The 12,666-nt window shown below is 39.8% G+C and overlaps 2 long non-coding RNA genes across 2 annotated transcripts; both read right to left on the bottom strand.

The window, feature by feature from the left end:
• Positions 1 to 53: 53 nt before the first annotated feature.
• On the bottom strand, positions 54 to 482 carry LOC139078990 (uncharacterized). The gene is made up of 2 exons (XR_011532233.1): positions 411 to 482; positions 54 to 138 (listed from the first exon to the last, which is right to left on the bottom strand). It is a non-coding gene; the product is annotated as an uncharacterized lncRNA (long non-coding RNA).
• A 3,186-nt stretch (positions 483 to 3,668) lies between these two features.
• Positions 3,669 to 7,006, bottom strand: LOC139078989 (uncharacterized). The gene is made up of 2 exons (XR_011532231.1): positions 6,794 to 7,006; positions 3,669 to 6,215 (listed from the first exon to the last, which is right to left on the bottom strand). It is a non-coding gene; the product is annotated as an uncharacterized lncRNA (long non-coding RNA).
• Between the last annotated feature and the right edge of the window lie 5,660 nt (positions 7,007 to 12,666).

The following is a 12,666-nucleotide window of genomic DNA, read 5'->3' as shown; positions in this document are numbered from 1 at the left end:
TACTAAAGCATTGTTGCGGCAACATCAGAGCTTATAATAATTGCTAACACCCCTACCTTTTTTCTCGTTGGACACTTTCTTTTCAGAAGTTTGTCTTTGACCAGATCATGTTGCTTGAACATCACTCCTATTAATGATCTATTTAAAAGATTAGGTGGTACGTGATTTAATTGCTTAATGAATCAAATTACCACATTTTCAATCGGTATTTTGACCCCTCATCTGAAATCTGACTATTGTAAATGACCCAGCAAAAAATCCACCACCCCAAATAAGATGAGATGAAAAAAGTTTTCCATTATATAGATTTCCTTACAAGCTTTTTGTAGAATCCTAGAATTTTGAAAATGCTAATAGCCTAAGCTATTCAAAATAGCTGACTATAATCTTCTGAGAGTCCTTAAACATACCAGCATGTTTTCGCTTCAAAACTTTTGAATTTTGTCTGGAAAAATCTTCTCCTGGATAGAAAACTCTTCCCACAGTGCACTCTCCAACTTCCTTGGAGACTTCATTCAAAATGCCACTGTCTCAGCGAGGCCCCATCAGAAGCTCACCCTGTACCAGCTTCAATACTCCCCATCTGCCTTCTCTTTTTTTTTTATTTCCCGCATAATACTAATGACCATCACATACTATATATTTTTCTTTTCATTGCCTATCTCAGATGTAAGCTCCATGAAAACAGGGAAGGTTGCTTTATTCATTACTATATCCTAGAGACTAGAGGAACATGGTAGTGACTCAATTTATTGAATACATGAAACAGAGCCTTCTCACCTGATAAAGAGACATGCTATTTACCTCCTTGCCCACTTCACTTTATTTTAGTAATCGTCCTATTAACTTTGTTCATAATGGTGTTCTGAAGACCCATAAGTTTATCCCCCACCCTACGTGCTTTATATCCCTATCTGCATTTTATAATGACATGGATGCATAATAGAGCCCAGTAAACAAACAGAGTGACACACAGAGTTGGTATAGATCTCATAAGGGATGTTTGGCAATGAATATTTCAAGTGAGTACTTCCTTAGCATCTAGCCAAAACTGCTCTATGTCACCATACCAATAACAGGGAGTTTGGTACTGTTAACTCTAGTAAAATAATCACTCTGATTGAAGCTGATAATAGATTTAAAATGAATTTACTTACTCTGAGAAAAGGAGCATGATTCATCATTTTAGTAACAATTATCTCCTATCAACTACACCCTAGTCAGCTCCATTTGGGCTTTGGCCTTTGACCTGGCAATCCATACAAGATGGAACAGCATTAAAACAATCAAAAGAAGATAAAGTTAAAAAAAGGAACTGCCATAATTTACTTCCATGTCTCATTACAAAATAAAGTTTCCATTTTAAAGTTAAATTTTACCCATAGTCATCTAACCCTTATTCATTTATGGCAAAAAGATACTTGCCAAAAAGATACTTGCTAACTTAAATTACTCTCTTTTCTGGTTCTGGTTTGATTTAAATTATGCTTAAAAGCCTCAAAACGTACTCATATTTCTCAGTGAGCACAAAGGAGAAATTTCATACTATGTTTTCCAGGTATTAGAATCCTTGTTAATATGATGAACTGGAAATATTTGGAAGGGGTCGATGAAGAGACTAGAGTATTAAGATCTCTTCTCTCCTGTTTATGAAAAGATACTGCACAGCTTACTTTCTTAGCTTTGACAGTTTGCCTTCAAATCCAATGATTATGCACTTCTCCTCTGTCCATAAGAAAATGGAGACCTGATCAGAAAGCAAGGAAGAAATCCAGCAAGAGAAGGATTGATTAAAAGTGATAAGATATTTATCAACTCTAAAATTCCTGAAGAAGCACAACCAGACTTCTCCTCTAGATTAGGAGCCACTTGCTTCTCCAAATCTCAGGGAAGATCTAGTGCTGAAGAAACGAGGCACAAAGTAAACAATATTCAGCGATGGCTATTGTCTAAGTAGAATAAAAAACTACTGGTGAATCGTGTTATTTAACACAACAATGTGTGTCTTTTTCCCCCTACATATAACACTTTGTAAATAGCTGTTTACAGTTTAGACCAATGACTGGTGCCTTACATACTCTTGAGAAGCCAGATTAAATTCAGCCCCTTCCAAGAGGTCTTCTCTGATGTTCCTCCAAACAGAAACAATCTCGCCCTCCTCGAACACATACACACCATATTTTTCTGTATCTTTCCACCTTGAGCTACATTCTACTACTTTTGGTCACTTCCATGTTATCCTAAGGTCACACGCAGAGTAATCAAAGGTCTCTCAAATAAATCAATGACATTCCTGAAGCAAACAAAAACAGGCGATATCTTGAGCTTTTATGTTATTCACTTCTTATTTAAATCAGGAATGAATACACAGCCAACAAGAGACTACCTTGAAAAGAGCAAATCACCAGTGACTACCTAATTTACAAATCCAGCTGCCTGTGTTCAAACTTCATCCCTCTTGACTCATGGATCATTCTCTTCTTTAGATCACCCCTCCTCCAGCTTCTGTCCTGTTTTAGCTCTCCTGCCAATCTGACCTATCACTGGTACCTGACTTCTGCCCACTTGAAGGTGCTCTCTAGACCTCACTCTTTCACAATGTGTATATCTTTACTGGAGTGGTCTCATTTAGCCCTAGAGCTTAAACCCCCATCCATACTCCCAATATCATATCCTAAATCCACCACTCAGCATGGATCTCCGTCCTGATTTTCAAATTTTTATTCCCAACTGCCTGTTATCCAGATGGCCCAAATGAGCTTCAAAAAAAGCAGAAAAAGCATTATCAATATGCACCCACTTAGGCATATTCCTTTTCCTGCCTTCCACACCTCTTTTAGCAGCAGCACAATTTATATGGTTGCTCAAACTAATTTATCTTCAGAATCATCTTATCTCCGACTCTTCAATTTCCTTCACCCCTCACCATCTGCTTGGTCCCCGTCAATTTCTCTCCTGAGATGTCTCACACCTGTTTCTTCCTTTAAGCCCACTGCCCCAGTCCCCTTATCCTGTCTCATCTATTCTATCACGACAGTCTCACTACAGTCTTCCTACCTATAAGTTCTTCCCCTTCCAGACTACGATCTTCCAGGCAAGGGTAATCTTCCTGAATTATTAATCTGATCATGGTACAAGCTCATGTATAAGCCTCTCTTGACTCTGCGCATCCGACAGGATGGACGCCAAATCCTTCACCCGGCCTTCCCCGTCCAGCCCGGCTCTGACTGCTTTGCTAGTTTTATCCCGTGTCAACCTACCTATGGCTGCACCGAGAGACCTGATCTTTATCTTCTGAACTATTAGTATGTCCTTCCCGGCTCCTGCCAACTAGCTAAGTGAATAAAGGGACTACAGGGAAAGGGTTATTTTAGTCATTTAAACTCTCAAAGAATCGCTTCTTGGCCTCTTGGCTAAGATCAAGTATAATCTCTTAAAGAAAAGTCTGGTTAAGAACTATTCCTGAATATCAAGTTATGATACTAAATTTACCTTTTTTGGTTGGTGTGCTGGTATTGATGAAAGAAAAATAGGCTTATTGGGTCAATAAACACCCACTATAAACGGTTGTCGCTGAGGTTTCTCTCTTAATTTTTTTAGTCGCTTTTCCTCTAGGTATTTCCGGAGCATTTGTCTTCGTTGATCACTTAGAAGAGAGACTTCGCTGATCCTAAGCAGGGGGGAAAATAGCATATAAAACGTTCAAATAAAAAGTTATCCAAATGTCTAATATGCCATTGTCTAACTTCAACAGCTGCTAAGCAATACTTTCAGTAACTTCGTATTGATTCCTTAGCACGCTAACCACACAAGTCATTTCAACCCCTATTCTTTTAAAGTTTCTCTTCCTTTTGCCTTCTCTTGTTCACATATTAACAGCTTGTCATGTACTAGGCATGCATTACTTCACTTTTAAATTAATTAACTTCTATGATCACCCACCTCCAAGCTGACCTCCAACAATTCTCACCTCCTGGTAGTCACGCCCTTGTGTTGTCCCCTCCACACAGAATAGGGCTGAGCTGTGTCACCAAGAAAAGTGTGGGAATGATGGAGTGTGGCTTCCAAGACTGTATCATTAAAGACAGTGCAGCTTGGCCCTGCTCTCTCTCAGATCACTTGCGCTGGGGAAGTCAGTGGCCATGTGGAGCCTTAAGGAGACTCAAGCAGCCCTATGGAGACGCCACATGACGAAGAACTAAGGCCTCCTGCCAAAAGCCAGCATCCACTTGCCAGTCATGTGAGTGAGTCATCTTGGAAACAGCTCCTCCAGCCTCAGTCAAGCTTCAGAGGCATCCCTGGATGACACCTTGACTGCAACCTGCAGAACCACCCGGCTGAGCAGCACCCAAATTCCTGACCCACAAAAACTGTATGAAATAATAAATGCTTGTTGTTTTAAACCATTAAGTTTTGGGGTAACTAACACAATTTTTCCTTTGAGATTAAGGCTAGTTGTCAGATTCCTTACCTCTCACCTATGATTCTCAACTCAGGTTTCTACTATGTATTCTCATGTTTATTTAAACTTGTTTAAAAAATATGAGCAGCTACTATGTACCAGACATTTTTAGGAAGTAAGAATAAGAGAATTTCTGCCCCTGAAGGGCTCACAGTATCGTGGGGGAGATGAGCACAGTTTCAATTTGGTTTAGCATGGATTGAAGACTACGAGAATGCACAATTGAGAATCAGTATAAACCTGTCTGGGGAGGTCAGGAAAGGCTTGTCAGAAGAGTGAATACCAGAGAAGGGTTCTGAAGAATGAGAGTGCGTTTGCCCACTGGGTGAGGGTTTAAAATAATCCAGGGAGATGACTGCACAACTCAGTAAATTTACTTAAAAAAAGGCATTTACTTAAATGGGTGAATTTTATGGTATGCAAATTCTACCTGAATAAAGTTGTTTAACAGAAATAATCCAGGCAAAGAACAGAAGATGCGAAAGCTCAGATGATGAAATGGTTAATCATCGATGAAACCCCTATATCCTCAACTTCCCTGAAGTTCCTGTTCCCTTCATCTCTTGATCTAACCGAAACCTGACTCTCCCCTGAAGACAATGCTCCCCATATTGTCCTCTCAAGTGGTTTACTGATTTCTTCTCCCAAAAAGGTCATATCACTGGGCCTGAAGCGGGCCGGGGGGGTGATCCCTCATTGCTGTTTCTCAATTATTTCTTCCTCTTCAGTAGAACAGCCCAGCTTTATATTTCACGTCATCAGACCATACTAGACAGTACCCTGACTTGCCATCTATAGATGGCAGGTTCTTCTCTCAGTATTTTACAATTTAGTAAATGGCCACTCCATTTTTTTAGTTGCTCAGGCCAAAACCCTTAGAACCAACCTGACTTTTCTTTATCAACCTACATCCACTCCATTAGGAAATCCTATTGGTTCAAACTTCAAAATATATCCAGAATGAAACCACCCAGGGTTGCCGTTCCCACTGTGGTCAACCATGAGCTAAATTATTGCAGTTGTCTCCCAGCTGGTCTCCTGGAGGCCATGCTGGTCACCCTACCATCCATAAGTGATGCTTTAAAACATAAAGCAGATTATAAACACACTAATCCAATAATGGCTTCTCATGTCACTCAGAGTAAAGCTCATCTCCCCATAAAGAAGGCCCTCGGGGCTCTACGGGCACTGTCCCCCTTGTTCGTTCTTCTCTAGCCACGCTCACCTGCTTGCTTCTCTGGAACATGCCAGGCCTACTGCCACCTCTAGACTTTCACAAATGGAAAATAAAGGCTATTTTAACAGCATACTGACAGAGTTAGACTTTCCTTTGAGAGATTTTGGTCAAGGAACGGAGTATTTGAGAGGGCTAGAGTAGACGCAAGGAGCTGATATAGGCAGCAATATCACCTCCTCAGACAAAAAATGTCTAGCTCTTCCTTTAAAGGTCACCCTTTATCATTCTATGGCCCAGTTTTCGTTTCCTCCCAACTCCTAAGACACGTTATTCCTTACTTTCTCCCCCTCAACTACCAACCCATTTCCTTTGACCTTCAAACATGCACCGATCACGTCATCTCAAAAACAAAAACAACCCTACAACACTTTTGTCCAATTCTTTTCTCTCATTTTCCTTTAGAATCACAAAAGTGATAAATCTGGAAGAAATATTTTAGCCCAAGCCTCTCTTTTGCAGAATCAATTAAGCTTGAATACGTTCAATATGTTGTACATGCTGCATATTTCACTGGTCCTGGAAAATGACAAAATTGAAGCAGTGAACATTTAAACAACTGGACACCTCATTTATCTCCAAAACTTCTATTTTAATGTCCCTTATCAATTCATCTTGTCAACACTTATCTTATTCAAACTCCAGAAGTCAGAACTTTATTATCCGTACTGCCATATAGGAATCCTAAAGCGTTACAATACTCCACAAGTGAATGGAACTTTCACAGCCTTTACCTTAAATAGACAGTATTTAGTTGTAGAAAATACCAAGTTATTTAGAATGGGATTTCAAAACTCCATTCTTCTGGTAAAGTTTTTTTTTTTTTTTTTGATGTGGAAGATTGCCCCTGAGGTAACATCTGTTGCCAAATCTTCCTCTATTTTGTTTGCTGGACGCTGCCACAGGCTTGATGAGCACTATGTAGGTCCATGCCCAGGATCCGAACCCACAAACCCCGGGCCGCAGAAGCAGAGTATGTGAACCTAACCACCACACCACCCAGCTGGCCCCTGGTCAAGGATTTTTTAACCTCAGGTATTAAACCAACTTTTTTCCCCTCTTCAAAGCAGTTAAAACTACAATAGCTCTTTACTTACTTTGCCTCACACGCATCTCTTCTGGAATAGGCTCTTGAGATGCCTCCTCCAATTCAAGATTTCTACCTTCCAACGTTGGAGTGTCATTTTCATTCATATTTATCATATTTGCCTGCTTTCTGAGAGAGAAATCTCTCCTCAGCAATTTTAGCTCTAATCATCTCAATATTTAAATCCTTTCTCAGTTGACTGGCAAAATGTGATGCAGCCATCCTGCCAGGCAAAAGAAAGGTAGACAACTTATATAGATTTTCATATTATTTAAAAAATTAAGATTCCAGTTCACCTCCTGCCCCAACTCAGAGCATTCTGACATAAAAATTTTTCAGTACAAAATGGAATAAATATGTGACACTGCAAAGTGGGAAGAAAGTTAGCAAAAGATAGTACAGTCTATTTTGGGGTTCTACATAGGGCCTTGCTTGACAGATGAAGTGAAGCCCAGGAAGCTATGGGCCATGACACAAACAAGAGGCTCTAGGCTCACCGCACAGCATTACAAAGTGACAAGAGTGAAGGAAAGGAGAGGATAGGGAGAGTAAGCAAAGGACAGTATACAGAATCGTTTCCTAACCTTTCCCTGTGATGAAGGCAGGCAGCCTGGCATTTTTTCTCAAGCCACAAAACAAAACAAACCAAACACACGAGATGCCTATTAGACAGACAGGGATGATAAGCAGGCAGTTGGATATACAAGATTGAGCAAAAGATGGGTTTTTAGAAGAATTACCATGGTCACACAGAAGGATAGCCATACAGTTTGCCATTTGAGGGCATAATGAAATTATTTTCGGCCATGTAAGAAATCACATTGTTTAGCTGGCACATACTCTTTTCTTAGAAAGATTCTTGAGAACGTGTTCAAGCCAAACAAGGGAGAAGGACAAGAAACAGGATGCCATGTGTTCCAGGAAATCCTTCATTCAAATGAGGAAAAGAATAAAGGAAAGTGGAAAGTCTAAGGGAGTCACCTATGCAGCTGGTATAGAAAACAACCAAGCCCAACGGGAGAAAGATGACTGATTCTCCACAAGTGTTGCTGGCTCAAAAGAAAAAAAAAGAAAGAAAGAAAAAGGGGACGGTCTGCCAATAGGAAGATAAAAAGTTCTAAGCAAACTAGACTCTCACAACAAGAACAACTGAGACAGTCCACTAGAAAACTCCAAAGAAAAATCTGCACAAGAAATGCAACCCATTAAAATGTTACGATCAACAGAGTATACAAAAAATGAGAATTCTTCTGACTTGGATGCTAATAACACTCTCCTGTAAGAGCCCAGGGGAAGTGACAAAGGACTCTACTTTTCAGTAAGCATGCTCCTCTACTATTTGACTTCCCACCTCCTGGAAGTATTAATGTGCTAAATGTTAAAGAAACAATAAACCATTAGTTACTTTAAAATACAGCGTAGCACTATACACCACAAAGAGAGACAGCCTGCATGCAAAAGCTTGAGTTAATAGTAAAGGCGTGTTTAATTGTCACCTAAACCAGCACAGGTGGTTAGTATCATCGCTGTTACACAGGTGAGGGAGAGAACTGCCCGCGCTAGCACAGCCAACAGGCGCTGGAGCTGGGATCTCAAGCCCCGCAGCCTGGCTCTTCACATCACTACATCCAAGTTCCCCTCTTGGCTGAGTGGAGTTTCTTCCAGCTTGAAAGTCTAGAATGCCTTCATCTTGCTTGCCTAGAGGTTCCCAACCAGGGCGGTTTTAGATGTCGCCGGCTCTGGGAGCAGCTAATGGAATTGAAGGTCGGGGCCAAGGATGCTAAGCATCGTCCCGCCCCAGAGGCCAATCACGGCCCAGTGGTGAAACGCTGACTGCTACATAGATTATGGCAACAAATATTTACTCTTCTGGAGGACGGAGGCATCGGCTGCGGGAAGGACAGGTAACTGGTCCTAGAGGAGCCTCCCCCGAGAGGAGTCCAGCTCGCCGCCGCCCACCTCAGACCCTTCCAGACCTTCTAGGAGGAGGCGAGCCAGCGCCCTTCCTCCAGCTCCCAGCACCCACCTCCCTGAGGCAGCCTGTAGCGTGAAACCTCAGTCAAACCCAAAGGAAAGAAACGCTCCGTATCTGGAGAGCCGCCGCTGCCGCCGCCTCGGAGCAGCGCCGCCTACACCTGAGCCGCCCAGAATCCGAACTTCCCACACCCAGCCTCTGATTGGAGGGCCTTTGAGCAACCCCGCGGGGAAAGGGGCCCGCCCCTTCTTTTTTTGACGAGGCTTGCGATTTCGTCCGTCCCTGCGCTATTCGAATTGATTGAAAGGTGAACGGACTGTTCAAAGGATGGGCGCGTCCGACGCGATTATGGCTGAGGATCGGGGACGGGGCGCTGGTGAGGCGGTGCGGTCCGTAAACCGCCTGGAGCTCCAGGGCGCCAGCATCCGAGGAAAGATGAAAGCGCTCCTCGGAGCAGAAGGGACTCAGTGTTTGCAGGGCTTTTAATGTCCTTGTTTAGTCACACAAATCCAGCACAACTTATTGGAACGTTTTCTTCACTTAATATTTTTTAAAAAGGGTTTACTACCCCAGAATTCTCCTTACATCGCTTAGCGTTACTTTCCAACATCGCCAGGCTTTTTTTTTTTCCATCCGGTTTTTATTGAGGTAAAATTTAAATACCGTGGAAAGGATTGATCTTTTAGTGTGCGATTTCATGAGTTTTGCTAAACGTAAACAGCTGTGTAAGCACCACCCAATCGGGAAACAGCATTTCCATCACTGAGAGTTCCCTCATCCCCTTTCCAGGCGCCCACTGTTAGGCAGCCAACCTCTGCTCTGATTTCCATCACCACACACATAAAGGGGGTAGTCCTCTCCCAGGTGGCCCTTCTTTCTCTAACCATGCTTTCCAGATCCATCCCTACTGTTGCGTGATCAGGAGTTGGTTTTTATTGCTGAAAGGCATTCCATCGAATACTATTGTTATCCATTCACCTTTCTCAACATCTGGATTATTTCCAAAAATTTTTGGCTATTATGAATAAAGTTGTGTGGAAAAAATTAAAATTAAATAGAAACCTCACTAATAATTGGAGTTTGCTTGGGATCCAGAGGCGGAGCTCCAAATGTCACACCCTAGGAATGAAGAAAACTCAACAAACTAATAGAGTCAAGAAAGATAGAAATAAAAAGGAAAAATAAATTTAAAATCCTGTTAGTAATTTTTGGCTTTAAGAAGAAGTTGTGATGGGAAATTATAAATAGTCTAAAACCAAAAGATAATCACTAAGCAATTGGAGTCTAGTGGGATATAGCAGAGGCGGAGCTTTCAAGGAAGTTTTGAAAGAAATTTTAAATGCTATATTAGAAAAGAAGAAAGTCTTAAAATTATATGTGTCTCATAAGAAATTAGAAAAATAATAACTGAGTAAAGTCAAAGAAAATAGAAAGAGATAATAGAAAGTACAAAAACAGTGAAATAGAAAGTAAAGATACAAAAGAAAATCGAAAAGTTAAAACTTCATTCTTTAAAAAATTAAAATAGATAACCTCCTAGCAGAGCCCAACAGGAAGAAGACAGACTTCTTCTTGACCAAGAAGCTCAGCCAATGAGAGACTATATGTTCCCTATTCCTGCGTAGCAAATGAGCCCAACATTTGAGCAGAAGACAACGACATTTTATTTGCTCTTGATCCAATGAGCTCAGGAATTTGAGCAGATATCAGTGGAACAACTCAGCTCTGCTTCATGTCTGTGTTCTCAGCTGGGTTGGCTCAAAGGCAGGCACTAGCTGGGATGGTATTGATCCTTTCTAATTCTCTCCTCACATACTCAGCTAGTGAAACGCTGCTACACCTCTGGACTCCTTGTTTACAATGGGCCCTCCCAACTGGATTCCTCTTCCGCCCAGATATAGAGTTTCTCCTCCATGCTGCTAGCGACTTGCACCTGGCTCGCCGTTACTTCTTAGCATATGTGGAAGACCTCATAAGACCTCGATTTGGAAGTCCAGAATGTCAATTCTACCTCATTCTATGGGTCAAAGCAAATCACAGGGCAGCATTAATTGAATTATGGGAGAGTAGAAAGTACATTCAAAGGAAAGACAAAGATGATTAGGAGATTAAAAAAAAAGCATAATTAAATAAAGAATTATAGATAAAAAATAATATGATACAACTTAAACTTAAATTAATATAATTAAAAAAGCTAATAGTACAACTAAATAAAACTTTGGGTTTCAGACTTTGAATTGCAATTCTTTCTTGGTTCCCCGTAAACCCATTTTTGCCGGAGAAACAACATAGAATCAATCCTCCTACTAAAAATAAGACCAGAACTTGAGGTTACAATAAGTATAGAGATGACTTTGCAGTGCTCACTTAGGATTGAAATATAAATCTTAGGGTTTTAGTACAGGCAGTCATTGATTCCTTGAAAAAACAAGACTGGCTTGTTTCAATCAGCACTTTGTTTTAAATGCTAAGGATTATAAAAGGAAAATATGTCGGCTGTGTTTCATAAATGTTTAATTGTGTAGATGTGAGGTAAAAGTATGTGGTATTCATGTTATAGGGAGCAAAGTGGTATAACATTCTAAAGTAAATCTAATTTTTTTAAAGTATATTGATATTTTCTTATAAAATGAATTAATGGAATTTATTTAATATTAGATTATTTATTAAAATTAGTAGGTGGGTAAGAGGAGAAAATTATTATGATAGTGTTTTCATTGAAAAAAGATAATCTATTTGAAGATTGTGATGAAATAGAAATAAGGAGATTTGATAATTAAATATTACTTTTTGCCTATTAATTTTGGCATACTATAAAGTAGCCAAGAGATGCTCTAAGGTAGAAAGATCTGTTATTTTTAGATGCCTAAGTAGGTTTGAATAAATTTTTGTATTATATAGAAAACATAAATAATGGCTGTCTGTTTAAGGTCAACAGTTGCTATAAACATTCTTGTACAAGTCTTTTTAGAAAAATAAATAAGCAGAAGATGATAAGGATTAGTTTAATATAAAATAAAAATTCATGAAAAGGATTATTCATTTAGAAATTATTAGATTTTATATGGGAATGGTTTAATTAGTTTTATAAAAATGAAATATAATATTATTAATTTTAAAAGTTAAATAAATAAATAATATTAAAATTTTAAAATAATTTTAGAAAATATATGTAGATATTAAGGAAAAATGAAAATATTTTAAAATAAAAAAATTAGATTAAAAAAAAGAATTATATAAATTGTGGAGCATGTTTTATTTCTCTGGGGGTGTTTTATTTCTCTTAAGGGGAAAAATATAGATGTGGTATTTCTGGGTCATTCTGGGTATGCTTAACCTTATAGGAAATTGCCAAGCAGTTTTAATATTATGAAAAATCCAAAAGAAAGCTGGCACATTGTTAGGAATGGAGAGGGTCATGGTGCAATGATAGAAGATTCTATTCACCAAGCTAGAGCAATTTGAAACATGTATGGATCTAATAAAATAGGCTCACAATTGATGAAGCAAAAATTTACAGAACTACAGAGAAAAAATTGATGAATCTGCCATTATCGTAGTGATCAACATACCTCTCTCAGCGCTATTGACCAAACAGAAAAGATGAATCTGCCATTATCGTGAGTGATTCAACATACCTCTCTCAGCGCTGATTGACCAAACAGACACAATTCAGCAATGATATAAAGACGAGTCAACAAAAGAATTAAGCAACTTGACCAAATGAACCCTGACCCATGACAGAGACAATCCAGAGCTGATCCCTGCTTCCTGGGTCCCTCCCCAGAATCACCCAGCAGGGCCCACACCCTGAGGTGAGCCCCTCCCAGGTCACTGTGCCCAGACTCCCCAGGGTTCCCCTGGGAGGCCTCATGTTCTCCCTTGCAGCAGCAAGTAAATAAACCAAA

This window comes from Equus przewalskii, chromosome 2 (assembly GCF_037783145.1).
Source record: "Equus przewalskii isolate Varuska chromosome 2, EquPr2, whole genome shotgun sequence".
NCBI lineage: Eukaryota > Metazoa > Chordata > Mammalia > Perissodactyla > Equidae > Equus > Equus przewalskii.
This window is presented reverse-complemented; position numbering and strand designations above follow the sequence as displayed.